This window comes from Lithobates pipiens, unplaced genomic scaffold (genome assembly GCF_037356315.1).
Source record: "Lithobates pipiens isolate NorthernLeopardFrog02 unplaced genomic scaffold, aLitPip1_a1.2 Scaffold_13, whole genome shotgun sequence".
NCBI lineage: Eukaryota > Metazoa > Chordata > Amphibia > Anura > Ranidae > Lithobates > Lithobates pipiens.
The window spans coordinates 349,356,149-349,383,772 of NW_027507718.1; the positions used below are offsets into that span (position 1 = coordinate 349,356,149).

Below are 27,624 nucleotides of genomic sequence, written 5' to 3' on the forward strand. Positions count from 1 at the left end.
GTTGCTGGTCTGCACACAGCAGTGGACGTGGAGGGAAGATCCTCTTCTGGATTTACCCTGACTGCTTCTGTGAGGGGTAAGAGATGTTTTCGATGCCAGGTTTTGACTGGCTCAGTGTTTCCTTCTGGCTTGATTTCGTACACTGGGAGTCCTGGGAGCTTCCGGCACACAATATATGGCCATGGTCTCCAGCGGTCAGCCAACTTATGTTTGCCTGGGATGTCCAGATTCCTTAGTAGGACACGGTCACCTGGTTGGAGATCCTGAACTCTTACTTTTAAATCAAAGTTCCTCTTATTACTGTTCTCTCTGGTGTTTGAGATAGGACACTCCCACTTCTTCAGCTCGGGCCCCACCTTTTCCTTGCTGGCCTGTCCCTTCACAGAGGGCTCTTACTCCTTCAGGGGTAAGTTGAGTCCAGTCTTCTGAGGGGCTTTGGGAATCATGAGGCTTCCTTGACAAGGCATCCGCTCTTGGTTACCAACCCCTGGTCTGTACTTCAGGCTGAAGGTAAACGCCACTTTGCGGTGGTGAGCAAATATGTGAGGGGGTTGTTATCCATCTTAACTACAAACTCTGGCACGTAAAGATAATCCTTCAACTTGTCTACCACTGCCCACTTCAGAGCCAGGAATTCAAGCTTGTGAGTAGGATAATTTCTTTCAGCAACAAGGAGACTTCTGCTCACATAGGCAATGGGCCGCAGATGTCCTTCATATTCTTGATAGAGCACTCCTCCTAGCCCATCTTGGCTGGCATCCACATGTAGTTCGTAAGGTTTGGCTGGGTCTGCATAGGCCAAAACCTGGAGCAGTGGTAAGGCTCCACTTCAATTGTCTGAAGGCTTCCTCACATTGTGGACTCCACTGGTCCTGGATGGATTCTTTCTTCTTCCTGGGCCCTTCTGATCTGGGTCTGCACCAGCTTCTTCCTGGTTCTTCAGAAGCTCAGTGAGTGGGTGGGCTATTTTGGCAAACCCTTCTATGAACCTCGTGTAGTACGAGCAGAAACCTAGGAATGATCTGAGTTCGGTCACATTTGTAGGCCTGGACCAAGACGTGACAGCTTCCAATTTCTCAGGATCTGTTGCCACTCCCTATTCAGTCACAATGTGTCCAAAGTAGTTCACCGAGGGTTGGTAGAATTGGAATTTTTCCATGGAGAGCGTCATGCCTTCATCATGAAACCTCTTCAGGACTTTCTCCAAGCGTTCTTCGTGCTCTTCTAACGTTCTCCCAAACACTATGATATCACCCAGGTATACCAGCACTTCAATCAGGTTCATTTCGCCCACTGTCTTCTCCATCAATCTCTGGAAGGTTGCTGGGGCTCCAGACAGACCTTGCGGCATCCAACTGAACTTGAAGAAGCCCACAGGAGTGATAAAAGTGTTTTTTCCCTATCTTCAGGACACATGGGAAACTGATAGTACCCGCTTTTTAGGCCCAGCACAATGAACCACTTTGCCCCCTACAGGCTCTGCAAGGCATTCTCTATCCGAGGTGTGGTGTACTGGTCAGGAATGGTCCTCCGGTTCAGGGTCCTATAATCAATGCACAGCCGTAGGGACCCGTTCTTCTTCCTTACCACCACTATTGGAGAGGCGTAAGGACTCTGGGACTCACTAATAATGCCAGGCCTTTTGAGTTCAGCCAGCTGTTCCCTCAAGTCTTCAAGATCCCCCAGTGGGATTCATCTGACTCTCACCCGAAAGGGCTTGTCTTCTTCCAGTCGAATTCGGTGGGTCGCAGTCTTCACCAGCCCCACATCAAACTCACTTGTAGAGAAAGCTGACTTCCATCTCAGGAGTTGGGCTTTAGCTCTCTCCATCCAGGCAGGAGTAAGAGGTGCGTTCTTCAGGGAGAATTCTTCCTGGAGGGTCTCTCCGGCTTGTTCTCCCATTGACCCACACGGCCAGACTGGAGTTGCTGGGCTGGTCTGTCCTAACAGTACTCTGGCTGGCATCCTCACTGGCACAGCTGCTGTGTTGCAGACACTGACTGAAATTTTGCCACGATTCCTCTTCAATGCCTTGGTTGGCAATACTTCAGGGATAAGTTATAACCCTCTATGTTCTTCCTGGTTTAAAGTCTCAAGAACAATGAAAGGGCATGATCTTTTCCAGCTTAACTTGATGGAGGCTCTCGGGCAGACTACTTCAACTGGCTGAACCAGTCTCTCTTTCTTGTCCAGAAGCTAGATTTTTCCCACTCCCTCTTCTGGGACCTTCTATTCTTGTTTAAAGAGGAAGTAAACCCTGATGAGTTTACTTCCTCTTTCATTCCCTGCAAAGGTAAAGCATAATGGACTACTATGCATCGCATACTAGCCCATTATGTAGTCCGGCACATCCATCTTCTCCGTGGGTCTTGCCGCTCCGCTGCTGTCATTCGGCGAAGCCGCGATGACGTCACTCCCGCGCAATGCGCACGGGAGCCGCCACGCGCACCGCCGGTTTAGGAGATATTTCTTGGACCTACAGGTAAGACTTGATGTAGGCTTAACTGTAGGTCAAAGTGTGTTGTAAGGGTTTACAACCACTTTAAGTTCTCGGTACACCTGGGCTAGCATTGGGTGTATTTTTGTGGGGTGGGTCCTTTCCTGCAGTACAAGTGGTGCAAGTAGTCTTCTCACCAAGTCAGTGTTCGTTCCAATGATGAGTGAACTTTTTTCAGCTCCTGGAGGGCAAGGGCACACCACTGCCAAGGTGCCAAAGGTTTCCACTTTCCCTGCTGTACTCGGATCGAAAGTGAGCTCGACCGACAGGTAACCATCATATGGGAAGTTCTGGGTCCCTAATCCCCATATCTCCAGCTCCTTCAGCTTTTGTAATGGCAGGTGCTTAAGATGTTTGTCATAGAAGTCCCTGTAGAGCAATGTCACTTGAGCTGCAGTGTCCAGCAGGGCTTTTGTGTGTATCCCCTCTATCTGGATGGGGACAATTGGAGAGGGCCCCACTAACTTGGGAGGAAGTCCACAGGAAGTGGCACTCTTGGCCTGCTTAGTGGCTTGTACCTTTACAGTTGGCTTTTGTAGCCTCCCCTTCTTCTGCCTTGAATTGACTGCAGTCCCAGGGGCCTGGTGCGTATGGGTTGATTTGGAGTTAGCTATGGTAGTAGGGCGCCCAGTTGACTCCTTCACTGGGGCCCTTGGAAGTTTAAAGAGGCTTTTGGGATTTTGTCCCCATTCTTGGGCTTGGGCACACTCTCCTGAGATGTCTGACCCCTCCACAGTTGAAACAGGTTCTGAGTTCTTTTACCACTGTGGGACTTTTCAGTTCTTTTGGTACTTGAACCCCACTATCGGGGGGGATGGTGTGCCTGGCAGTCAACAGTGCCATCATTTCCATCAACTGTGCCACCTGTGTCCAGAGAAGTTCGATCTGAGGGTCACCACTAGTGACACTAGCTGTCCTGATTTCCTGATTTCAACCACTGACTTTGGCCCTTGGACTTTTTCTGTTTTCCTCTCAAGAATGGCCTCCTCTTCATGCACAGTTATGATCAGATCCGGATACTTTAGGATGCCACCGTCTTGATGGGCCCTTAACTGGAGCATGATGGGGTCTAATGGTTGTGCACCCTTCAGGACTTGCTTTGCCCTTGTCTCATCCACTTCTCGGGGGTCTAGTCCTTTCTTTAACAAGATCTGATGTAGGACTTTGTCTAATCGTCCCATATAATAATAATGATAGGTGTGTTCCAATTGGTAAATTAGGTCGGAGACCTTCTCTGTCCACCCGAACGCATCCTGCAGGATGTCTAGGTAGTCCTGAGCCACGCAGTTCTGCTTGCTGAGATTTGGCTCAATCATGGATGAGTGTGACCGAGAGAGAACTTTCGCCTTGATTGACTTCACCTGTTTTGAACTCTGGGTGTGTCAGGCAAAATTTGGTTCTGTCAGACAGTTTCAAACTGGTACCTTGGAAATTCTTAGGGACACCTTTCTTCCACTCTAGTAGTGCGTAAGTGCGGGCGGTCCCATAGTCTGGTCTTATTGCGACCACGTAGGCCTTTCTGTCTGGGGACAATGCCTGTACAATTTCTTTAACCTGGTTCTCTCTCCAGTCTTCCCCTGAGAGTTCTGAGCATGTGCCTTCAGCTTCGCATCACTGGACCACCAGGGGGTCCATAATGGTACTAAGCGGCTCATTTTGCAGAGTGACAGGATCCTGGACAAGCCCCCACATGTAGCACTGACCCCTGAAGGAGCTGCTGGTTTTATTGGGCTTACCATTACCTTCTTGACCTCGTCTCTGTCTAGGATTTCCTGTGGTAGATGGCCTACAGAAATGTAGAAACTGACACTGAATCTTCTTTTGGGTTATTTATTTGAAGTAGAAACAGAATCTCTCATTTTAGGGTAGAGGGTTAGAAGAAAGTTCAGTTACTTTGGACTGCCAAAAATGGAAAGTCTTTTATAGAGGAAATCCAGAGAATAACCATTTCACAGCTGGATTTTCACAACCCCCAGATAGACCTCCTCTCACTAGGCCTAGCAGCCGGTAGGGTATTAAGTAAAGTAAAGTCTCTGCCACAGACTTGAGTGTAGAATACTTGAGAAAAAGTCTCTGCCACAGACTTGAGCGTAACTGAGGGACACAAATTTATAGAGCTATCATAAGCTACCAGTATCTCTCAGCTGGTCCGGCGATACCGTATGAGTATAGATCCATGAAGAATCCTTCAACTGAGCCTCCAGGCTCCTTCAGAGAAACCAGCCTTGTGCATGGCCTTCTCCTGAAGAGTCCTCCCCTGGATGCTTCTCCAGTCGCTGGGCCTCTCCTTAGATGAGATGGCACCGGACAACCCTTGAATCACCAGGCCCGATATCCATTCAGGCCTGTCCCTGCAGTCCCTGCTATCCAGCCCCGAAACTTGGAAATGCATGGAACCGCACCCCAGGCCAGGAGGGCCATGGGGGCTGGTCAGGAGGAACAGAACCAAACAGACAGAAAAATCCTCTGGCACGGAACCCCGTAGCACATGATGTCAGTACCTTAAATACCACCTCCCAGAATGCACAGCAGGAGAACACTCCCACTGGGCTGGTTCTGAGAAAAACATGGCACTCAATACACTCAGCTAAATGGCATTCTACCACTTGCAGGCGGTGACAGCAACACCTGCGGCCAAGGAGAACCCAGTGCAACCCAGCTGGACTGGTACTGAAAACATGATTTAGTAAAATTAGCCCTAAAACCCAACTGTGGTTTCAGGAATATTAACTTTCAAAAACATATAGCGCATTCTCGTCAGGAGCCAGCGCTACACGTGTATTTGGTTTTCATTTCATTTCTTTCTAAAGACATTTGAATGTCTGAGAATCGTTGTACTTTTTCCTAACACTTTGCCTAGAAATTTTCATTTGACATTTTTACTAGCCATACTAACCACTGCTCATACCTCATACACTTATTAGAAAAATAATTTAGGCATAGGACACACCTTCTGCCATGCCCCCTTAAAGGATGCCCCCTAAAAGAAAAATGATTAGTTAAACCCACAAGTGCTTTTTTCCCACCCTACTAAATCGTTGAATTCAGATATACCTTATTACCGCTGAGAGCGGTATTCCTGCGTAAGGTATTGACGAAAGCATTGAGGAAACATGCATCAGGGCATGAGCACACAGCTACCCATGCCATTGATTTTCTGTGATACCTACCTGGGAATACCGCTCTCAGCGGTAATAAGGTATATCTGAACTCAACGATTTAGTACAGAGATATAATACATGCTTTTACTATTTTTGATACATTGTAAGTGTACATCTATATGGGATCACTTTGTTTTTTTAAATAAAATTATTTTAATTTACTGGGCACGCTATGGGCACTTCTGTTTCTTCGCTCATGAGCTAAATTTAGATGGAAGTATGCAGAGTGTGCTGATAGCTATCCAAACATCTATCCAGGGATCCAGCCCTATTTGAGTGAATTAAACAGAGTCTCCTGATACCAAACTAGTGAAAGGCATGCTGTTAACCCATTACCTTCCTGCAGGGGCGTAACTAGAAATCACAGGGCCCCATAGCAAAATGTTGCCAGGGGCGGATCCAGAGCTTGGTCTCAGTAGGGGTACTGAAAGAAAATACGGTTTTTGGGGGGCAATTTATCAGGGTAATGGCTGATGTTGGCGCTTCAGTCATCATGGCACCATTTGTGTTATGGTGTCAGGATGATTGAAACACATTATTTCAATTATTACATTGTTATAGAAAATGAAATAGTTCAACTCACCATAATGCCGAATCAGTGGGAGCCCCGAGTGTGTCACCTGGCACCGTCGCCTGCCACCAGATGTAGATTGTCACATGTTGCAGATTGTCCACTTGCCATGTTACCTGCCATACGTTGAGGATTGTCCACTATCACCTGCCACCCATTGCGGATTGTCCACTTGCCACGTCACCTGACACAAGTTGCAGATTGTCATTTGCCACATGTTGCAAATTGTTTGCTTGCCACATCACCTGCCACCGATTGCGGATTGTCCACTTGTCACGTCACCTGCCACAAGTTGCAAATTGTAACTTGCCACAAATTGAAAATTGTCCACTTGCTACGTCACCTGCCGCCCATTCTGGATTGTCCACTTGCCACGTCACCTGCCACCCGTTGCGGATTGTCCACTTGCCAGGTCACCTGCCACCCATTGCGGATTGTCCACTTGCCACGTCACCTGACACCCATTGCGGATTGTCCACTTGCCATGTCACCTGACACCCATTGCGGATTGTCCACTTGTCACGTCACCTGCCACACATTGAGGATTGTCCACTTGCCATGTCACCTGCCACCCATTGCGGATTGTCCACTTGCCATGTCACCTGCCACCCGTTGCGGATTGTCCACTTGCCACGTCTCCTGCCACACGTTGCGGATTGTCCACTTGCCACGTTACCTGCCACACATTGCGGATTGTCCGCTTGCCACGTCACCTGACACCCATTGCGGATTGTCCACTTGCCATGTCACCTGACACCCATTGCGGATTGTCCACTTGCCATGTCACCTGCCACCCATTGCGGATTGTCCACTTGTCACGTCACCTGCCACACATTGAGGATTGTCCACTTGCCATGTCACCTGCCACCCGTTGCGGATTGTCCACTTGCCACGTCTCCTGCCACACGTTGCGGATTGTCCACTTGCCACGTTACCTGCCACACATTGCGGATTGTCCACTTGCCACGTCACCTGACACCCATTGCGGATTGTCCACTTGCCATGTCACCTGACACCCATTGCGGATTGTCCACTTGTCACGTCACCTGCCACACATTGAGGATTGTCCACTTGCCACGTCACCTGCCACCCATTGCGGATTGTCCACTTGCCATGTCACCTGCCACCCGTTGCGGATTGTCCACTTGCCACGTCACCTGCCACACATTGCAGATTGTCCACTTGCCACGTCACCTACCACACATTGCAGATTGTCCACTTGCCACGTCACCTGCCGCCCATTGGGGATTGTCACTTTCCTCCTAAGGTGGGGAATATAGATTGTCACGTTTGTTTCCCAGTCTGAGTCAGGCAGCAGAGAGATGATGTAATCTCTCTGCTGCCCGCAGAGTGAGTGAGGGCAGAACTGCCAGTTTGCAGGGCGGGTGCGGGCGGTGAGAGATGATGTCATCTCTCTGCTCCGCCACCTGCTGATTGGCCACCCACCGAGGCTCCCAGCTGGCAGCTTCCCTGTCCCCCGCTGCCACGGAGTCACCCAGCTGTGTCCGCCCATACAGTCAGTGTGACTGTACGAGCGCCGAGCGGACGGGCAGCTCGGTGGCTCACCTACCGCCCGCTCACCAGGCCCTCCTCAGCTGCGGGCCCCATAGCGACCGCACGGGTCGCTATGACGGTAGTTCCGCCACTGCCTTCCGGTAAGTGAATTACCTACAGGGGATTCCCATAGAAGCAATGTGGTGAAGGATTTATCTGGGATTTTTATCTGCAGAGATTTGGTGTTCAACATTTTGTACGAACAAATGTACGAATTGTACATTTGTAAATTGTAAATTGTACAAATTTTGTACGAGCCATTATCCCACACCCTGCTTTGTACAATTAAAGCACACGTGGAACTTTTTATCTTTATTCACATATGACCTTCTTAAGCGCTACTAATGTTTGAAAGACTTTTGTTTTTTAAACATATTTTTTGATACAGTGCATTTTATATACAACTATATAGAGCAGACCAAAATCAGGGACAAATGAGGAGGAAAGAAGGACAGAGGGACTTTTTTCCAAATCAGGGTCAGTCCCTCAAAATCAGGATCAGTTGGGAGCTATGACTGTTGTCTCCCCAGGCTCTGTGTGCTGACAACCCCACATTCTCAGACTGGCTGTCACTGCTTGCAGCAGTATTATTACACTGTGTTGTACCTGTCTTCCAGTTCTAGGCTCTCCAAACTGAGAGCCTATTATTCCCAGAATGGCGTCACTCCTGATAACAGGTGTGATGCTAAAGGATTTATCAGCCCAGCCATCTGAGCAGTCTGTGGCCCCCTCATCTGCTGACTCATACCTGGAGGAGCACTCTGTCAATGCCATTGAATCCTATAGGCATATAATCTTCATTACTGCATTCCTTCACAATGCTGGCTTGTGTTTGTCAATTGTTGTGATCTAGATGAGGATCAGATCACATATTATGGTAAATTACTGCAGAATATCAGTTAATTCTACATTCACATATTTCATATATACTGTATAAATACATATACATACATACATAAACTAAGTATTGAGCACGTCACAATTTTTCTAGGTAAATATATTTCTAAAGGTGCTATTGACATGACAATTTTCACCACATGTCAGTAACAACCCATGAAATCCATATCACAAGTCATGTGATTGACTTGGCCCACCCTTTGCAGCTATAACAGCTTCAACTCTTCTGGGAAGGCTATCCACAAGGCTTATGCCGCGTACACACAATCGGAATTCAGGCCAGAAAAAGACAGATGAGAGCTTTTCATCTGAAAATGTGACCGTGTGTATGCTCCATCAGAATTTAGCTGTCCGAATTTCCGCCAGGCAAAAATTGATAGCATGTTCTCAATTTTCCCGATCGTAAATTCCGATCGTGTGTATGCAATTCCGACACGCCAAAAATCACGCATGCTCAGATTCAACTACGAGACAGAAGCTATTGGCTACTGGCTATTGAACTTCATTTTTTCTAGTCCCGTCATACGTGTTGTACGTCACCACGTTATAAACGATCGGAATTTGGTGTGACTGCGTGTAGGCAAGACAGCTTGAGCCGAATTCCGTCAAGAAAACCATCAGAGCTTTTTCCAATGAGAATTCCGATCGTGTGTACGCGGCATTAGGAGTGTGTGTATGGGAAGGTTTGACCATTCTTCCAGAAGCGCATTTGTGAGGTCAGGCACTAATGTTGGATGAGAAGGCCTGGCTTGCATTCTGCGCTCTAATTCATTCCAAATGTATTCTATCGAGTTGAGGTTAGGACCCTGTGTAGACCAGTCATGTTCGTCCAACCCAAACTCACTCATCCACAGCATGCCAAGACTCAAGCAAATTTCATTACCTGAACTTCAGGTGTGTAAACTAGTGACTCCAATTAAAGTGGCTGTAAACCCTATAATTAGTAGACATGGGCGCCGTCAATAAATTTGTTTCGTTCTTTTCCGTTACGGGTTCGTATTAAACTTAATTCGTACTTTGTATTTTGTGTCCGAAATTCAATTTCAATTCGTACGAAATACGAATTGTCGCTAGGTTCGTTAACTTGTACGAACGTCCTTTACGATGAATTTAAAGGCAAAAATATACCTCAATATGACAGTCGATGCTGATGGAAGTTTGGTTTTTATCCGAAATTACGAAATTCCGTTGAAGAATTTCCTATCCGAAATACGAATTTTCGTTAGATGAGGGGCTCCCACCATCCCTGTGCTGTGCTGACTTCCTCCTGGGGATTCGTAAACAAAAGTTCGTATTTCATACAAAATTCGGACGCATGCCAATTCGTATTTCGGATACTTCCCTAATTTCCCTAAATTCGTACGAATTTGAGATTTGTACGAAACAAATCGCACATGTCTAATAATTAGGCGTACCTGTAGCTACCTTGGATATCTCTTAAACCTGCATGGTTTAGGAGATATCCCCTGCATCTGCCGATGTCATCGGCACATGCGCACTGAAGCAATGGCACGTACATGCCGTTGCTTCAGTTTGACTGTGCCATTACCAGTGGCTCCCGTGCGTATGCGTGGGAGTGACGTCATCATGGCTCCGGCCAATCACAGCGCTGGAGCCTGCGATACCTGGAAGTAACAACATGAGCGATGTTGCTGGCTGGAGCGGTGAACGAGGACCGCTGTGGAGGGCTTTGATCTAAGGTAAATAATACATAATGAGCTAGTATGCTATGTATACTAGCTCATTATGCCTTTGTCTTGCAGGGTTTTTTTTGTTTTGTTTGTGGGTTTACAACCACTTTAATTTTCCATTAAAGGGATTGTAAAGGTATTTTTTTTTATTTTTTAAAAATAACAAACATGTTATACTTACTTCTACTGTGCAGCTCATTTTGCACAGAGTGGCCCCGAAGCTGGTTTTCTGGGGTCCCTCCACGGCTGTCTCTGCTTCCTCCCGCAGGTACTTCTCACGTTCATGCGAGGTCCCTCGCATGGTGAGAAGCACCCGTGGGCGCGCTCCCGTGATACAGCCGGCAGGTATAGCCACTCGCTGTATCACACGGCCCCGCCCCTGGCACGTCGCGTTATTGGATGTGATTGACAGCAGCGCGAGCCAATGGCTGCACTGCTTTCAATCCATCCACTCCAGCCAATCAGCGGCCAAGCTGGGTGGCGAAGAGGACGTTGGGGGTGAGCGTGGGACTTTTCAGGGGTCAGGTAAGTAAAACGGGGGGGCTCCGGCACTGTCAGATGTTTCTTCACCTTAATACATAGAATGCATTAAGGTGAAAAAACATTTACCTTTATAACCACTTTAAGTATTTAGTCTATGGGTTCACTTACTTTTTCCACCAGCACTGTGAATGTTTAACCGGTTCCCGACCAGCGCACGCCGATGTACATCGGCAGAATGGCACGGGTAGGCATATTGGCATACAGGTACGTCCAATCTTCAATGCCGCCCTGCCATCGCGAGCGCGCCGCCGGCGGCGCGCTCGCGTGCCGGTCGGGACCCCCGTGAGTCCGGTACTCGATCGCCGCGGGCATACCCGCAACCGTCTCACGGGACGGCTGAATGGAGGAAATGCCGTTTAAACAGGATTTTGTCCATTCTGCCTAGCAACTAGTGATGGTGATCTCTGCTCCATGTGATTGGAGCAGAGATCAGTGTTCACTAAATGAAAGCCCAACCCCCCCACAGTTAGTAACACACCCCTAGGAACACTTAACCCCTACACTGCCACCCCCTGGTTAACCCCTTCACTGCCAATGTCATTTACACAGGAATCACTGCATTTATATAGCAGTGATTACTGTAAAAATGACAATGGTCCCAAAAATGTGTCAGAAATGTCCGATGTGTCCGCCACAATGTCGCAGTCACAATAAAAATCGCTGATCGCCGCCATTACTAGGAAAAAAAAAATTATTAATAAAAATGCCATAAAACTATCCCTATTTTGTAAACGCTATAACTTTTGCGCAAACCAATCAATAATCGCTTATTGCGATTTTTTTTTACCAAAAATATGTAGAAGAATACGTATCGGCCTAAACTGAGGGAAAAAAATGTTTTTTTATATATTGTTGGGGGATATTTATTATAACAAAAAGTAAAAAATAATGCGTTTTTTTCAAAATTGTCGCTCTATTTTTGTTTATAGCGCAAAAAATAAAAACCGCAGGGGTGATCAAATACTTCCAAAAGAAAGCTCTATTTGTCGGAAAAAAAGGACGTCAATTTTGTTTGGGAGCCACGTTGCACGACCGCGCAATTGTCAGTTAAAGCGACGCAGTGCCGAATCGCAAAAAGTGGTCTGGTCTTTGACCAGCAAATTGGTCCGGTCTGTAAGTGGTTAATGGGTGTGTTCAGTACAGACATGAAAAATTAGAATTGTTTGTGTGCCATGACAAATTACTGTTTAAAAACCAGTTAATTTCAATGGGTTCACATACTTTTTCTTTCACACACACACACACACACACACACACACACACACACACACATATATATATATATATATATATATTATAAGTAAGAGGTTATCTAGAAGATAAGGGGCTAATTTCTGCTGAATCGACTGTGAATTCCAGCTGTGAGTGGCTCTGCATGAACCACCTAGCTCAATCAAAATTTGACCATGTCTAACAGTTCATGTTCAAAACAGACGTTTAGTTTGCACACATTTTCAAATACATGCAAAAGCTGCAGAGGCCAAGTCACAGCACCCCGGTATACAGCAGTCCTAACTCTATAATTTTGATAGTCTCTACCAGGCATGTACTGGCCATCGGGAGTTTACTGGTGTGCTGATGGCTCAGTGGACCAGTCAGGTGCAGTCCTGAGCAGCTCCTCTGTGACAGTGAGTGATCGTGATTTCACTCCTGTCACCAAGGAGCAGCTGCCGACACTTGCTGGAGAGAGGATTAGACTTTTTGCTCCCTCCAGCCTGCAGGGGGAGACTTTCCTTCCTCTCTCCCCTTATCACTTGTCACTTATCACATGACTGGAGAGAGGAACAAGATGCTGCCTTCAAAACTGTGAGCACACGTGGGAGGGGGAGGAGAGGGAGGACACTGTGATGTGAAGGGGATTCTGATGCGGACACCGTGATGTGAAGGGGGCTGCTGACGGGGCACGGCAATGTGAAGGGGGCTGCTGACGGGGGCACTGCGATGTGAAGGGGGCTGCTGACGGGGGCACTGCGATGTGAAGGGGGCTGCTGACGGGGGCACTGCGATGTGAAGGGGGCTGCTGACGGGGGCACTGCGATGTGAAGGGGGCTGCTGACGGGGGCACTGCGATGTGAAGGGGGCTGCTGACGGGGGCACTGCGATGTGAAGGGGGCTGCTGACGGGGGCACTGCGATGTGAAGGGGGCTGCTGACGGGGGCACTGCGATGTGAAGGGGGCTGCTGACGGGGGCACTGCGATGTGAAGGGGGCTGCTGACGGGGGCACTGCGATGTGAAGGGGGCTGCTGATGGGGACACTCAAAATTAAAGTGGGTTGGTCTGGATGAAAACCAAGGCTGGAATGGGACAAAAAATGTGCCCCTGGTCTTCTCTACTGGGTTTGGGTACATATAGAATAATATAGATTAAGGGTCCTTTCACACTGATACGTTTTCCTGTTTTAACCATCTGACATCTGCGCTATGGCCGAATGACGGCCACAGCACGGATGTCAATTCCCGGGAGCCTGTCATATGACAGCCTCCCCTGTGAATGCTCCCTGTGCGCACTGTGATCACAGAGTCACTGAGACTTGGGTGATCACTGATCTGAGTAAGGGGCCGGTCCAGGCCCCTTACCATATGATCAGCTGTCAGCCAATGACAGCTGATCACATGATGTAAACAAAAGCTCTGTGATCATTTTTTTTTTCTCCACACGCTGACAGCGGAGGAGAAAAAAAAAAGCCGATCACCGGCTCAGCTTAAAGGGACATTGGTCCCTAAGAGGAAGAGGCAATTATGCCTCATAATTGGAACATAAAAGTGCCCACAAGTGCCACCTATCAATTCCCACCAGTGATGCCAATCAGTCCCACATAGAAGTGCTGCCTATCATTGTAACCGATCAGTGCCCATCACTATCACCCATCAGTGCCCATCACTGCCACCTCATCAGCGTACATCAATGACGGACAAAAATTACGGACAATAATTACCCGTTTTAAAATTTTATAACAAAATAAAAAAAAATTTTTTTTTTAATCCGTCTTTTTACATTTTTTTTTAAACAAAAATAAAAATCGCACAGGTGATCAAACACCACCAAACGAAAGCTCTATTTGGGGGAAAAAAATTATAAAAATTTCATTTGGGTACAGTGTTGTATGACCGCGAAATTATCATTCAAAGTGCGACAGCGCTGAAAATTGGTCTGGATAGGAGGGGGGGTTTAAGTGCCCAGTAAGCAAGTGGTTAAGCCCGGGTTCACACTGATGCAGTGCAGGACCGCATTTAATTCTCACAGGAATCACAGCACATTCCTGTGCGAATTACATGCGGTGTCTCTGGGGTGAAAATTTGAGGCATGGATCTGCATGGCTCAAATCGCACCACATTTGCCTGAAACTCGTGCAGGACCCTTTTTTGTCCGCACCAGGATCGGGTTGCATGGGTGTTCACACCCATGCAATCCGATTCTGCAAATCACACTGTGTTTTGCAAACTGATTTCAGGGTGTCATTAACTTAACATACACTCTGCAATCAGTTTGCGTGAACAGTTTACAATTTTGATGCTGTGCGGAATCTGCAGCCAATTCGCTGTGAATTCACGCTACATCTAGTGTGAACCGAGGCTTAATCCTATGGGACCTTTCATACCACTGCATTACCGGTGCAGTGCATTTTGAAAAGTGCTGCATTTTTGGCGCGGTTTTGAAACCCACACCAAAAATGAAGCTTCCCATTGAAAGGAAAGGAAATTGCGGTAAAATCGCAGTACTGTGATTTTGCATTTTTGCCACGTTTTTAAGTCAGGTAACCCAAAAACCCAAAGCAAACGCATCTCAAATGCAGCAAAACCACAGTAAAAACGCATATGCACCTGTGAAAATGGACATGTGACTCAAAAATCACCAAAAAACGCAAAATAATGGTGCGTTCTTACTGCAATTTCCATGCATTTCAATGGGAAGCTGCAATTTTGCTGCAGAGCAGTGTGAAAATACCCTATGGGCAGATATGGCTGAAGGCAGCCCACCCCTCCTTAGGCCGCGTACACACGCGGGGACTGTTCGCCCAACTTTGTCCGTCAAACAGTTTCGGCAAACAGTCCGCTCAAAATTAGCATGGACGGACATGGCCACACACGACGAACGAACAGTTTGCTGAAACCGTGCGCGATGACGTGAACGGCACGTACGACGGGACGAAAAATACGACGTCCTATACACTGCATTATAACTTTCGGCGTGTAAATCCTTTCTGAGTATGCGCGGAACTTAGTTTGACGAACAAGCCTACACACGAGGGGACTGTTCGCTGAAACAAAGTTTCAGCGGACAGTTTTTCGGAATTTCCGAAAAACCTTGTTCAGCGGACTGTTCGCTGAAACTGTCCGCTGAAAGCCCACACACGAGCGGACTGTCCGCCGAAACACTGTTCAGCGGACAAAGTTGGGCGAACAGTCCCCGCGTGTGTACGCGGCCTTAGGGTACTTTCATACCACTCTGTAGCAGTGTGTTTTGCCGCAATTTTGCGGTGTTTCAGATGTGTTTGCTGTGCATTTCTGGTGCATTTACCTGCACCTGTGAAAAATAAACATGTGACTCAAAAATGCACCAAAAAAATGTTTCCCACAATTTTGCTGTGATTTCCATTCATTTCAATGGGAAGCTGAGTTTTTGGTGCGGGTTTGCAAAAACGCACCAAAGATGCGGCATGCAGGACTTTTTAAGACACAGTGACTGCACTGGTTACGTAGTAGTGTGAAAAGACCCATAGGATTTAAAGGGAAACATTTTTCTTGCAAGGAAAACATGCAGGAAAAACGTATCAGTATGGAAGGGCCCTTAAAGGTACAGGGAGACCCAGCAATAGCACAGTGGCAGTGAGGATATCCAGTATGTCCCCTCACCAATTACCAAGAGTACAGACAATTGGAAACCACCCCAACTTTATTTTTAGTCTAGCCATTCTTATATATGTCCTCCAACTTAGGAGACTCACAAAACTGTCCACATCCACCACTCATACATCCCAACTTCTTGAGATGGGAACGAGGGACGCCTATCGGCAAAAGTATGCAGGCATGGGACACACTCCCTGCCACTCCTCACTTATTTACTTTCTTGAATTCTGCAATACATAATCCCTGTGCCTTATTGATATACAGACACTGCTGTGGCACTCATTACACAGAGCCTGCCTTCTGAACTACAGAGGTGCTGAGAGGAGGAGTTTCAGGAGGCAGAGTAAGTATAGGAATCACTGTTTGCAGATAGCAAGGTACCATGGGATGTGTAGTCCTTATAAACTGAAAGTAAATGCAGATGAGAAGCTGCAAAGCATGCTGGGAATCCAGGAAGCAGTGGAAAGAGATGACCAGCAGACAGGCAGGACTCACAGCATGAAAGGAGACTTTTCAAGTAAGTTTATATTGGATTGTCAGAAATAACTATTGTTTGTGATGTTATTATAATGTGACTTTTATAAGATGAATGTGTGTGATATGATTAAAGAGCTACTTTATATTGCCTGTAGTCTATTTTTCATAAAATAGTTTTTTGTTGTTTTCTGCCTCCTTGTAATGATCTCTGTGAGATTCTGAACCCCCCCCCCCCCCCCCCTTTTTACCTCTGTTTGGAAACAGCAGTGCCTGCTACTGTAGTTGTAGTCTATGCACACTACAAATCCCATAGCCCCTAGCCCATTTTGGGAGCAAGTAGTGGGACTGAATCACAGGACCAAAAACTAAAAATTGTAGACTTGAAGGCAGCTGAGCGCAATAGAAGGTACTTTTTGATAACACCTGATTTTTTTTTTTTTTATAAACCAGTGTTTAGCTCTACTTGCTATATCAAAAAAATAAAAATAAATCAATTACATATATATATATATATATATATATATATATATATATATATATATATATAGTCCTCGTTTTGCAACTTACCTGTTTAATGACCACTCAGACCTACGACCAGCATTCCTCACCCTAACGTTGCTCTTATACATCATTGCATTGTACAGTACAGAATTTTCGTTTTTGTTCTATACTTATGCAAATGAAAACAACGTTATTGAACTGAAGTTTTGTGTTTAGACCTTTTTTTTTTCACAATACAGTAGTTAAAGTGGAGTTCCACCCAAAAATGGAACTTCTGCTTTTTGGAATCCCCCCTCCCCCCGGTGTCACATTTAGCACCTTTCAGGGGGAAGGGGGGACCAGATACCGATCTAATACATGTATTTTTGCTCCCACTTTCGGGCATAGATAGCCGAGCCACCTATGGGTATCTACGTCACTTCTGGCGCCTTCTCCCCCCCCCCCCCGCCGTCTTCTGGGAGACACACAGGTCCCAGAAGATAGCAGGGACCAGTGGGACCACGCAGCACGAGCTGCGCATGTGCATTAGGGAAGCAGGCTTCATTTCCTGATTCTCTTACCGAAGATGACGGTGCCTCCACCGAGAGCCGAGGGACGGGTTGGCTTTGGGTGCCGACATCGCGGGTGCCCTGGACAGGTAAGTGCCCTTGTTTTAAAAGTCAGCTGCTGACTTTAAAAAAAATTAGGCGGAACTCCGCTTTAAGAATGATTAAAATATTGATTACTTGTGATTGCTCGTTTAACAACCAATTTGTTTAACGAGCTGGTCGTTAAGTGAGGAGGTGAGGAGTATCTGTATGTATGTATGTATGTATGTGTGTATATATGTTCTATATTTGTGCATATATATTATACATATACATGCAAATGAATTTGTGTGTGTGTCTGTATATATATATATATATATATATATATATATATATATATATATATATATATATATATATATATATATATATATATTTTTTTTATATTTACATGCAATTAACTTTAATGGAATCCCATTCTTAGTCTATAGTGTTCAATATTGAGTTGGCTCACCCTTTGCAACTATAACAGCTCTAACTCTTCTGGGAAGGCTGTCCACAAGGTTTAGGAGTGTGTCTATGGGAATGTTTGACAATTCTTCCAGAAGTGCATTTGTGAGGTCAGGCACTGATGTTGGACGAGAAGGCCTGGCTCACAGTCTCTGCGCTAATCCATCCCAAAGGTGTTCAATCGTTTTGAGGTCAGAAATCTGTGAAGGCCAGTGAAGTTTCTCCACTCCAAACTCACTCATCCATGTTACATAGTAGGTGAGGTCGAAACAAGACACAAGTCCATCAAGTCCAACCTATGTGTGTGTGTGATTATATGTCAGTATTACATTGTATATCCTTGTATGTTGCCGTCGTTCAGATGCTTATCTAATAGTTTCTTGAAACTATTAATCCCCTCCCCCACCTCGACACCACCGCCTGTGGGAGGGAATTCCACATCCTTGCCGCTCTTACAGTAAATAACCCTCTACATAGTTTATAGTTAAACCTCTTTTCTTCTAATTTTAATGAGTGGCCACGAGTCTTGTTAAACTCCCTGCCACGAAAAAAGTTTTATCCCTATTATGGGGTTACCAGCACGGTATTTGTAAATTGAAATCATATCCCCTCTCAAGCATCTCTTCTGCAGACAGAATAGGTTCAGTGCTCACAACCTTTCCTTGTAACTACTACCCTCCAGACCCTTTATTAGCTTTGTTGCTAAGTGAGTAGATTGCATTCTTATTTTTGCCACCCAAATGCATTCATTTTCATTTTTCTACAATTGGGGATGCACGAATGAGTTTTTTAGTACCGAAAATAAATCTTCCTTGATCCCGAAACCGAAACCGAAACTGAAACAACACCGATACCGAAAGTGACTGTTTTAATTTTTTATACAGGAGATGGTCAGCGACTGGGGACATGGTACAGGAGATGGACAGAGACTGCAGAGATGGTACAGGAGATGGTCAAAGACTGCAGAGATGGTACAGAAGATGATCAGAGACTGCAGAGATGGTCAGAGACTGAGGACATGGTACAGGAGATGGTCAGCGACTGGGGACATGGTACAGGAGATGGACAGAGACTGCAGAGATGGTACAGGAGATGGTCAAAGACTGCAGAGATGGTACAGAAGATGATCAGAGACTGCAGAGATGGTCAGAGACTGAGGACATGGTACAGGAGATGGTCAGACTGAGGACATGGTACAGGAGATGGTCAGAGACTGAGGACATGGTACAGGAGATGGTCAGAAACTGAGGACATGGTACAGGAGATGGTCAGAGACTGCAGAGATGGTACCGAAGATGGTCAGAGACTGAGACTACAGAGATGGTATATGAGATGGTCAGAGACTGAGGACATGGTACAGGAGATGGTCAGACTGAGGACATGGTACAGGAGATGGCCAGAGACTGAGGACATGGTACAGGAGATGGCCAGAGACTGAGGACATGGTACAGGAGATGGTCAGAGACTGAGGACATGGTAGCGGAGATGGTCAGAGACTGCAGAGATGGTACCGGAGATGGTCAGAGACTGCAGAGATGGTACATGAGATGGTCAGAGACTGAGGACATGGTACAGGAGATGGTCAGACTGAGGACATAGTACAGGAGATGGCCAGAGACTGAGGACATGGTACAGGAGATGGCCAGAGACTGAGGACATGGTACAGGAGATGATCAGAGACTGAGGATATGGTACAGGAGATGGTCAGAGACTGGGGACATAGTACAGGGGATGGTCAGAGACTGGGGACATGGTACAGGAGATGGTCAGAGACTGGGGACATGGTACAGGAGATGGTCAGAGACTGGGGACATGATACAAGAGATCAATGCAGCCTCACCAGTGCCCGTCAGATGCAGCCAGCCAGTGTCCCCAGTAGTGCAGCCAGTGTCCCCAGTAGTACAGCCAGTGTCCCAGCCTGTGTCCCCAGTAGTGCAGCCAGTGTCCCAGCCTGTGTCCCCAGTAGTGCAGCCAGTGTCCCAGCCAGTGTCCCCAGTAGTGCAGCCAGTGAAGGGAGAGGAGAGCTGCCGCCTGTTTCATTATAGCGCCGGGAACATCACAGCTTTCATTTGAATAGCTGTGTGTTCCCCGCTGCGCGCCGTCACATACAGCCCCTCCCCCTTGTCTGGGCACTTTGATAGACAGATCACCCGTCTGAAAATGACCCAAAAAATGAAAAAAAAAAAACGCAAAACAAATGAAACTAAAACTAACACATTTTTTCAGGAGTGCACGTCTAACTTTGGGCTGAATTAGACCCCTTTCACACTGAGCCACCTCGGGCATCAGTGGTAAAGTCGCGCTATTTTTTACCAATATAAATATATAGATATTTTTCTATCTTTCCCAGCGTTTTAGTGGCGTATTCGCCCGCTTGCGGGCAGGTTTAACCCCCGGTAGCGGCCGAAAAAGGGGTTAAATTCGCTGGCAAAGTGCCGCTGCAGCGCTGCCCAATTGTTTTCAGTGGGGAGGAGCAGTGTATTCAGCGCTCCTCCACCACTGCAAAGAAGCTGCTGGCAGGACTTTTTGTGACGCCCTGCCAGCGCAGCACCCTAGTGTGAAAACACTCGTGCTTTCACACTGGGTTTGCAGCTGAGGCTTTTTTCAGGCGCTTTACAGGCGCTATTTTTAGTGCTGTAGCACCTGAAAAACGCTTCAGTGTGAAAGGGGTCTTAGAGCGGAGACTGCAGGCCAGGCCTTCTCATCCAACATCAGTGCCTGACCTCACAAATGTGCTTCTGGAAGAATAGTCAAACATTCCCATAGACACACTCCTAAACCTTGTGGATGGCCTTTCCAGAAGAGTTGAAGCTGTTATAGCTACAAAGGGTGAGCCAACTCAATATTGAACCCCACGGACTAAGACTGGGATGCCATTTAGGCTCCATGCACACTGAAGCTCATAAACGACAATTTTTGAAGTTTGGGTGTTTTTTTTTAACAGGTCATAAACTCCGCTCTATGTTATCCTATGTGTCCATGCACACATGGACATTTTTGAACTTTTATCAGCAGTGAAGTTTATGGGCTGCTTTCTAAATGCCATAAAATCTCTTTCAGAAGTCGTTTTTCTGACCACGATAAACGCAGATAAAGTATCAAAAACATGGCTCACCAGCGTTTAACGTTTTTAATCCAATGGCAAAAGAAAATAAATAAAAAAAAGTAAAAAGTAAAATAAAGCTAATGTGGAAAAACACTAATAAACGTTATTGCATAAATGTTAAAAAATGTTGAAATACTCACTGCAAAGCTACTGGTGTTTTTAACGTCCAGTGTACAGGGAGCCTAAAGGTCCATGTGCGTGTAAAGGCATGCGTCCCAATACTTTTGAAAAGCGTGTGCGTGTGCGTGTGCGTGTGCGTGTGCGTGTGCGTGTGCGTGTGCCTGTGCGTGTGCGTGTGCGTGTATTATTATTATACAGGTTTTATATAGCGCCAACAGTTTGCTCATTGCTTTACAACATGAAGGCAGACATTACAGTTACATTACAATTTGGTACAAGAGGAATCTGAGAGCCCTGCTCGTTAGAGCTTACAATCTAAAAAGGAAGGGTCAATTGATACAAAAGGTAATAGCTGTGGGGGGATGAGCTGATGGAGGAAGTAAAACACTGTTAGAAGCAGAATAGGCTTCTTTGAAGAGAAGGTTTTTCTGGGATCGCCTAAAGATGGATAGATTAGGGGACTGTCGGACAGATTGGGGTAGGGAGTTCCAAAGGATGGGAGAAGCTCTGGAGGAATCATAGAGGCGAGCATGGGAGGAGCTAGAGACCAGGAGGTTTTGGGATCTCTCTCTCTCTCTCTCTCTCTCTCTCTCTCTCTCTCTCTCTTATATATATATATACACAGTATAATATACAGTATAATATAATATAATATATTTTAATATAATAATATATATATACAAACACACACACACAGTATAATATACAATATTACACACACATATATATATATATATATATATATATATATATGTGTGTGTAATATTGTATATTATACTGTGTGTGTGTGTTTGTATATATATATTATTATATTAAAATATATTATATTATATTATACTGTATATTATACTGTGTATATATATATATATATATATATATATATATATATATATATATATATATATATATATATATATATATATATATATATATATATATATAAAATATGTGTGTGTGTGTGTGTCAATAATAGAGCAGGTTACTTCCTTACTTCTATTCGTTTTTGATGATCAAAGCACCGTCAGAGTGGACCTCTCAATCCTCCACTGATTATGCATTAAGAAAAAAAAAACGAGACTTGTGCTCCGATGCAATTTCTTCTTTTCTTGTTTACATTGGAGTAAAAGAAGAAATTGCATTGAAGCACAAGTCCCCTCTTTTTTCTTAAAATATTTATATATTACATTGTATATCAATTTGTATATCAATAATATATTATGTATTAAAATATAGTAATATTAATCAATTTATAGACAGAAAAAACTGCTGATCATATAATTGAATATTAAGAAATAATTACAAATTGACCTGACTTTACTAACGGAGGCATTCCAAATCCCTTCTAGAGGAAGCGTGTCTCCCTAGATATAAATGGCATTGTTTTTAGCTTCCCTCTGACATATGGTACATGGGTTAAGCACTTTGAAAGCAATAGAAATGCATGGCTATGTAGAGCACACAGCGGTGTATATCCGTCCTGCAATGGATAGTCATCCATAAAATGATGAAGGGAAAGGATGCTGCTATTTTTTTTTTATTAAGCCTTTTTCTCCCCCACCGGTCTGTCTATGGACATCTCCAGCATTCCCTCCCCAACCCCCTCCTCCAGAGCACTAACAGCTGTCTGCACTGGGCTCACACACAATAAGGGGAGCGTGACTACTCTGTACATTCACATCTCCACACACAAGGCAGACATCTTCATTGTGTGCAGCAGAAGAGGAGAGAATGGTGTGATCCCTCTGCTGTGCTTCCAGTGGCAGAGGGATGAAAGGGATGAAAGGGATGATGCTGCTGCTGCTGCACTTGCTATGCAGCTAATGATTAATTGCACTGCTCTGGGGCCTTTACTGCGCATGCTGCAGGTACACACTGCTCCTCCATCTTAAGCTTCCTGCAAATGCAGGGACCAGGACACAGCCTTTTAATAAATAAAGCAGCCAATCTTGGCGCCTTATTTATCTCGCTTCCATCGCTGCAGCTGGGAAGGCTACGGAAAAAAAAAATCACTTTCCTATTTCCTGAACGAAGAGCCAGCGACCCCCGATGCGATATATATGGGCTAGCAAGCAGTCCGGAGCTCGGCGTTTCCCCTGAGGACACAGTCTCCATCATGCACATCTAAAGGGACCTTGACCTTTTTTTTTTTTTTTTTTCTGGATCCCAGAAAAAAATGATGGATATTTGCAGGGCTGTCGTTTGTGTCTGAAGGGAAGCTGTGAGTAAACCAGAGGGTGAGTGTTGCTGTTAACCCCCCACGTTTCTGTCATTGGGTCGTATTGAAGTACATGTATGCCTTATTGAACACGTTGGTACAGTAACGCCTCTCTTGAGATTGGGGTTGCGGTGATGTTTCTAGCCAAGGGAATAGCTGCAAGACGCAGCAGGGGAGGTGGAGGGGGGGAGAGATAGCCTGGAGGCTACTGTCATTGTCCAGGAGACTCAATAAAGTTTTCCAGCGCTGAAGATGTACCGCAAGTACTGCTGGGATTTGTAGTCCTTGATGGACAGGCTGGATGTCACAGTAGGATGCTCGTTGGTTAATTGCGGTTTCCTCTCAGGCCTTTAAATAATGATGCTGAACCAATTAAATTGCATCTTCGGTATAACCCTTAACTGATCACTTCTCCGGAGATATCCTCGATTTCTCTACTGGGCATTGTTATAGCAGCATCCTGATGTATCTGCATGGGAAACTTATTTATTTATTGCTTTGATCTATTTACGCTCTTTGGGCAAACAAATAATACAGCATGTTGTGTACAATGACCTTAGGAACAAATGGTTAGAGAACAGCAGAAATGCTGACCATGCGTCACCATGGGCCAAAACACTTTTTTATTTTTTTTATTTAATACACATGACTTCAGTAAGTGAGGCCGCTTCACAATTTATGGTAGCAGAGATGCCGTAAATAATTGAGAATGACAGGAAATCAATGTGATTTACTGAAATTCGGTGGAAATTGAAAGGTCTGCTTAATGACAGTGCTACAATACAGAGAGAGAGAGCACTGTGCATTATATTTCTGGGGGAATTAAATATTGCATGGCATTATGGGTAAATTACATTAAGGCTGGGTTCACACTATTGCGAATTGGATGCGGATTCTGCACATCGTATTTGCAACAACAGGAGATTATGACCGTCTCTCTATGGAGACAGTTCACATATCTCCGATGTGGCTCCGGTGTGAATTTGCACAGGAGTCCTGTGCATGTTTTTGATTTGTTTCAGGTCCAAATTTAGCCAAGAATTTGGGCTGAAATCGCACCTGAAACGGTGAATGGGGACGAACCGGACGCCTGCTGGGAGTATATGGAGGAGTATTTAACTAATGCCACATACACGCGATCGGACTATCCGGCGGACTTAGTCCAGCGGACAGTCCGACGGACTTTGCAGCTGAGGTCTGCCGAACTTTCAAGCGAACGGACTTGGCCACACACGATCACTCCAAAAGTCCGGCGGATTCGAATGTGATGACGTAGAATAAGGAAGTTCATAGCCAATAGCTGCCCTAGCGTCAGTGTTAGTCCGCCGGACTAGCACACAGACGAACGGATTGTCTGCTAAAAGGCGAGTCCGGTGGACAATTTTGAAGCAAGTCTTATTTCTAAGTCTGCCAGACTTTTGGGAAGAAAAAGTCTGCTGGAGCCCACACGCGATCGGCTAATTCCGCCGGATAGTCCGATCGCGTGTATGCGGCATAACAGTAACAAACACCATATAAAACTGTATGTGTTTGGTAGAGCACTGTTGGTTTAATGTTACTAAAGCTGGCCATATATTATACTATTTTATTGATCAATTGCCTTTACATTTACCTTCAGCTATGTAGTGCATGGGCCAGCCTGACTGCATACAAACTGAAAGTGTTTAGGTTTGTCCTCCTATTATATGGCTTTGGTAAATCTAAAGGAAAATTGTGCAAGACAATTGTATCGTGTATGACGAGCCTAGTGTATGTTTGGCAGTGCATTATGCTGATCGTTGTGTTTCTGTAGGCCCAGCTATTGACCCATGGTCATATACTTGCATCCACATGCCTGTAGAGAAGACTGACCTGGCTGTGCACATGTACCAGATTGCAATGTTGTATCTAAGTATAGTTATCATTTTTGTTTTTCAGAAAACAGGAATTGGTAAGACATTTAATCAAATGCTGTCTATATCAGGCTCACCACACATACTGCAATTGCATTGTACAACCTCCTGTAGATCTACCATGTAGTGCAAGGGTCTCCTTGGTTGGATAGAGATTAATCAGGTAGGTCCTGGCCTTTACATGCTTTTTGTAATTATAAAGTTGATTGTAAAGAGATTGTATGATCAGATTGTGAGTGGTGAGTTGATCCAGTTGTTGATTAGTTTATGGCTGGTTTCACACGGGCTGTCCGATCAGGCCCACCTGTCAGTTTTTCAGACATACCTGATCAGACCATCCATAGCTCTCTATGGAGCGGTAGATGTCAGCGGACATATGTCTGCTGGCATCTGATCCGATCCTGTGCACCAAAAACAATGGATCGGGTGACAGTCGAATGAAAATGGGCAGGGAGTCCATGTCCATCTGATAGCACCACAGAGAACAGCAGAGCTGTGTCAGCTCCTCATAACGGAGTTGACACAGACTTTTCATCCGCCTGCTCAGTAGGGAGATCCCCCCCTGAGCAGGCAGATGCGTACTATGGAGAACTCCTGTGTGAAACCAGCCTTAGACCCCTTTCACACCGATGTTCTGATCGGGTCCGCCTATCAGTTTTTGTTTTTTTCAGGCAGACCCGATTGAAACCTCCCATTTTCTTTCTCCATTTTCCATGTGTCCCTTTACACCCGCCGCAATCGAATCCGATCCAAAAAAAGACGTTACCCTTCCATCCAGTGGATTTATTCAGAGGGTAGTTGGGTGTAAACGATCAGGCGGTTTACATCCGACCGCCCTTAGCCCTTGTACACACGGTCAGACATTCTGACGGAAAATGTCCGATCGGACCATGTTGTCGGATAATCCGACCGTGTGTGGGCTTCATCTGACTTTTTCCGTCGGAATGTCCGACCAACAAAGGTTGAGAGATGGATATAAACATTTTCCGACAACATGATCCGATCGGACTTTGTCTGTCCGATCGGAATTCTCTACAAACGATCAAAGTGCCACGCATGCTCAGATCAAATTCCTAGACCAAAGCTATTGGCTACTAGTGTGAACGTAGCCCCGTCGTAACTAAATAACGTCATCGTAAATGGCCGCTAGTGGGGCGGTTTTAATGACCGCTAAAACGACGGTAAAGTGGCACTAAAAAATAGTGCAGTTTTACCGCCGACACCGCTCCCGCCCCAGTGTGAAAAGGGCCTAAGGCAAAGTGCCAACGTTTTGCTGTTAATCTATATCTGGCACAGAAAAATTAAATCTGATCTTTGTCTGTATGTCATGCTGATCAGGTGGTTTCAATATTTTCTGAACATCTGACCCAAAACAATTATGCAGGTCCCATCCAACTTTGGCTTCATTATTGTTCTCTGCCAGAACTCAGAAACTACTGAAGCCACAGGGAGGAAGACAACTTTTCAGTGGAAGGTGAGCAATGGCACCGTAAATGTTTAGACCAATTCCAGGCAATATATTAAGTCAGTGAGCTACAGTGTTTCTGCAAACTCTGCAACTGTGCTAAAATAAGAAAAGTATACCTTTTTAAAGAGGAAGTAAACCCTGATGAGTTACTTCCTCTTTGATTCCCTGCAAAGGTAAAGCATAATGGGCTTCTATGCATCGCATAGTAGTCCATTATGTGTCACTTACCTGACACAGAAGCCAGCGAAGTCACCGCTGTCCCCTGAAGTCTGGAGCATCCATCTTCTCGGTGGGTCTCGCTGCTCCGCAGATGTCATTCGTCGAAGCCGCGATGACGTCACTCCCACGCATGCGCAGGGAGCTGCCACTCACGGCATACCGCCATTGACAGCGGCGCGCTCAGTGCGCCTGCGCGCCACTGTCTACAGCGCATGCGCTGTAGACAGCGGTGCCGTCTTTTGGCAAATATCTCCTAAACCATGTAAGTTTAGGAGATATTTCTTGGACCTACAGGTAAGCCTTAATCTAGGCTTACCCCTAGGTCAAAGTGGTTTGTAAGGGTTTACAACCACTTTAAGGGGAACTTCAACCTCCCCCATATATTTTACCTTTTATATGCCACTTACCTTTGATGCTTCTTTATGCAGAATAAGCACCCAGTGAATCTGGCATTGTCCTTTTTTCACCCGTCACTCTTCCGCTGCACCTCCTGTCCCGTGCCACCATCATTAATCTCCCATAATTGGAAGCTGGCTGTCTCTTTCTCGTTTGCATAGCTGGCCCCCTGATGATGCTTGCTTGATCCGGCTCATACGCAGATCTGACGAAGTTCTTGAATGGGATTCAGGCAATGGGATTCAGGCTCCACAACTTCCTGGCATGTGTAATGTACGAATCTCAGGAAAGCAATGGTTAGCTGTCTAGCTGATATACATCATCTTCACCTAGATGAGGAATCATAAGTGTGTGTGTGGCTGGCGGAAGGGGGGGGGGGGGGGGTCACGCTAATGAAGAAAAGTTCTGCAATCGTGAATAAAGATGAGGAG

The 27,624-nt window shown here is 45.7% G+C and overlaps 1 protein-coding gene across 2 annotated transcripts in view; it reads left to right on the top strand.

Moving 5' to 3' along the window:
• Window positions 1-22,624: 22,624 nt before the first annotated feature.
• The window catches only part of GLRB (glycine receptor beta), a 202,994-nt gene continuing 197,994 nt past the window's right edge, over window positions 22,625-27,624 (top strand). The window contains exons 1-2 of one of the 2 annotated variants that reach the window (XM_077477106.1): window positions 22,625-23,237; window positions 25,136-25,273. The gene's annotated coding sequence lies outside the window, so the exon portion shown is untranslated. The remainder of the gene's footprint in view (window positions 23,238-25,135; window positions 25,274-27,624) is intronic. The other variant, XM_077477105.1, reaches the window with a different exon arrangement.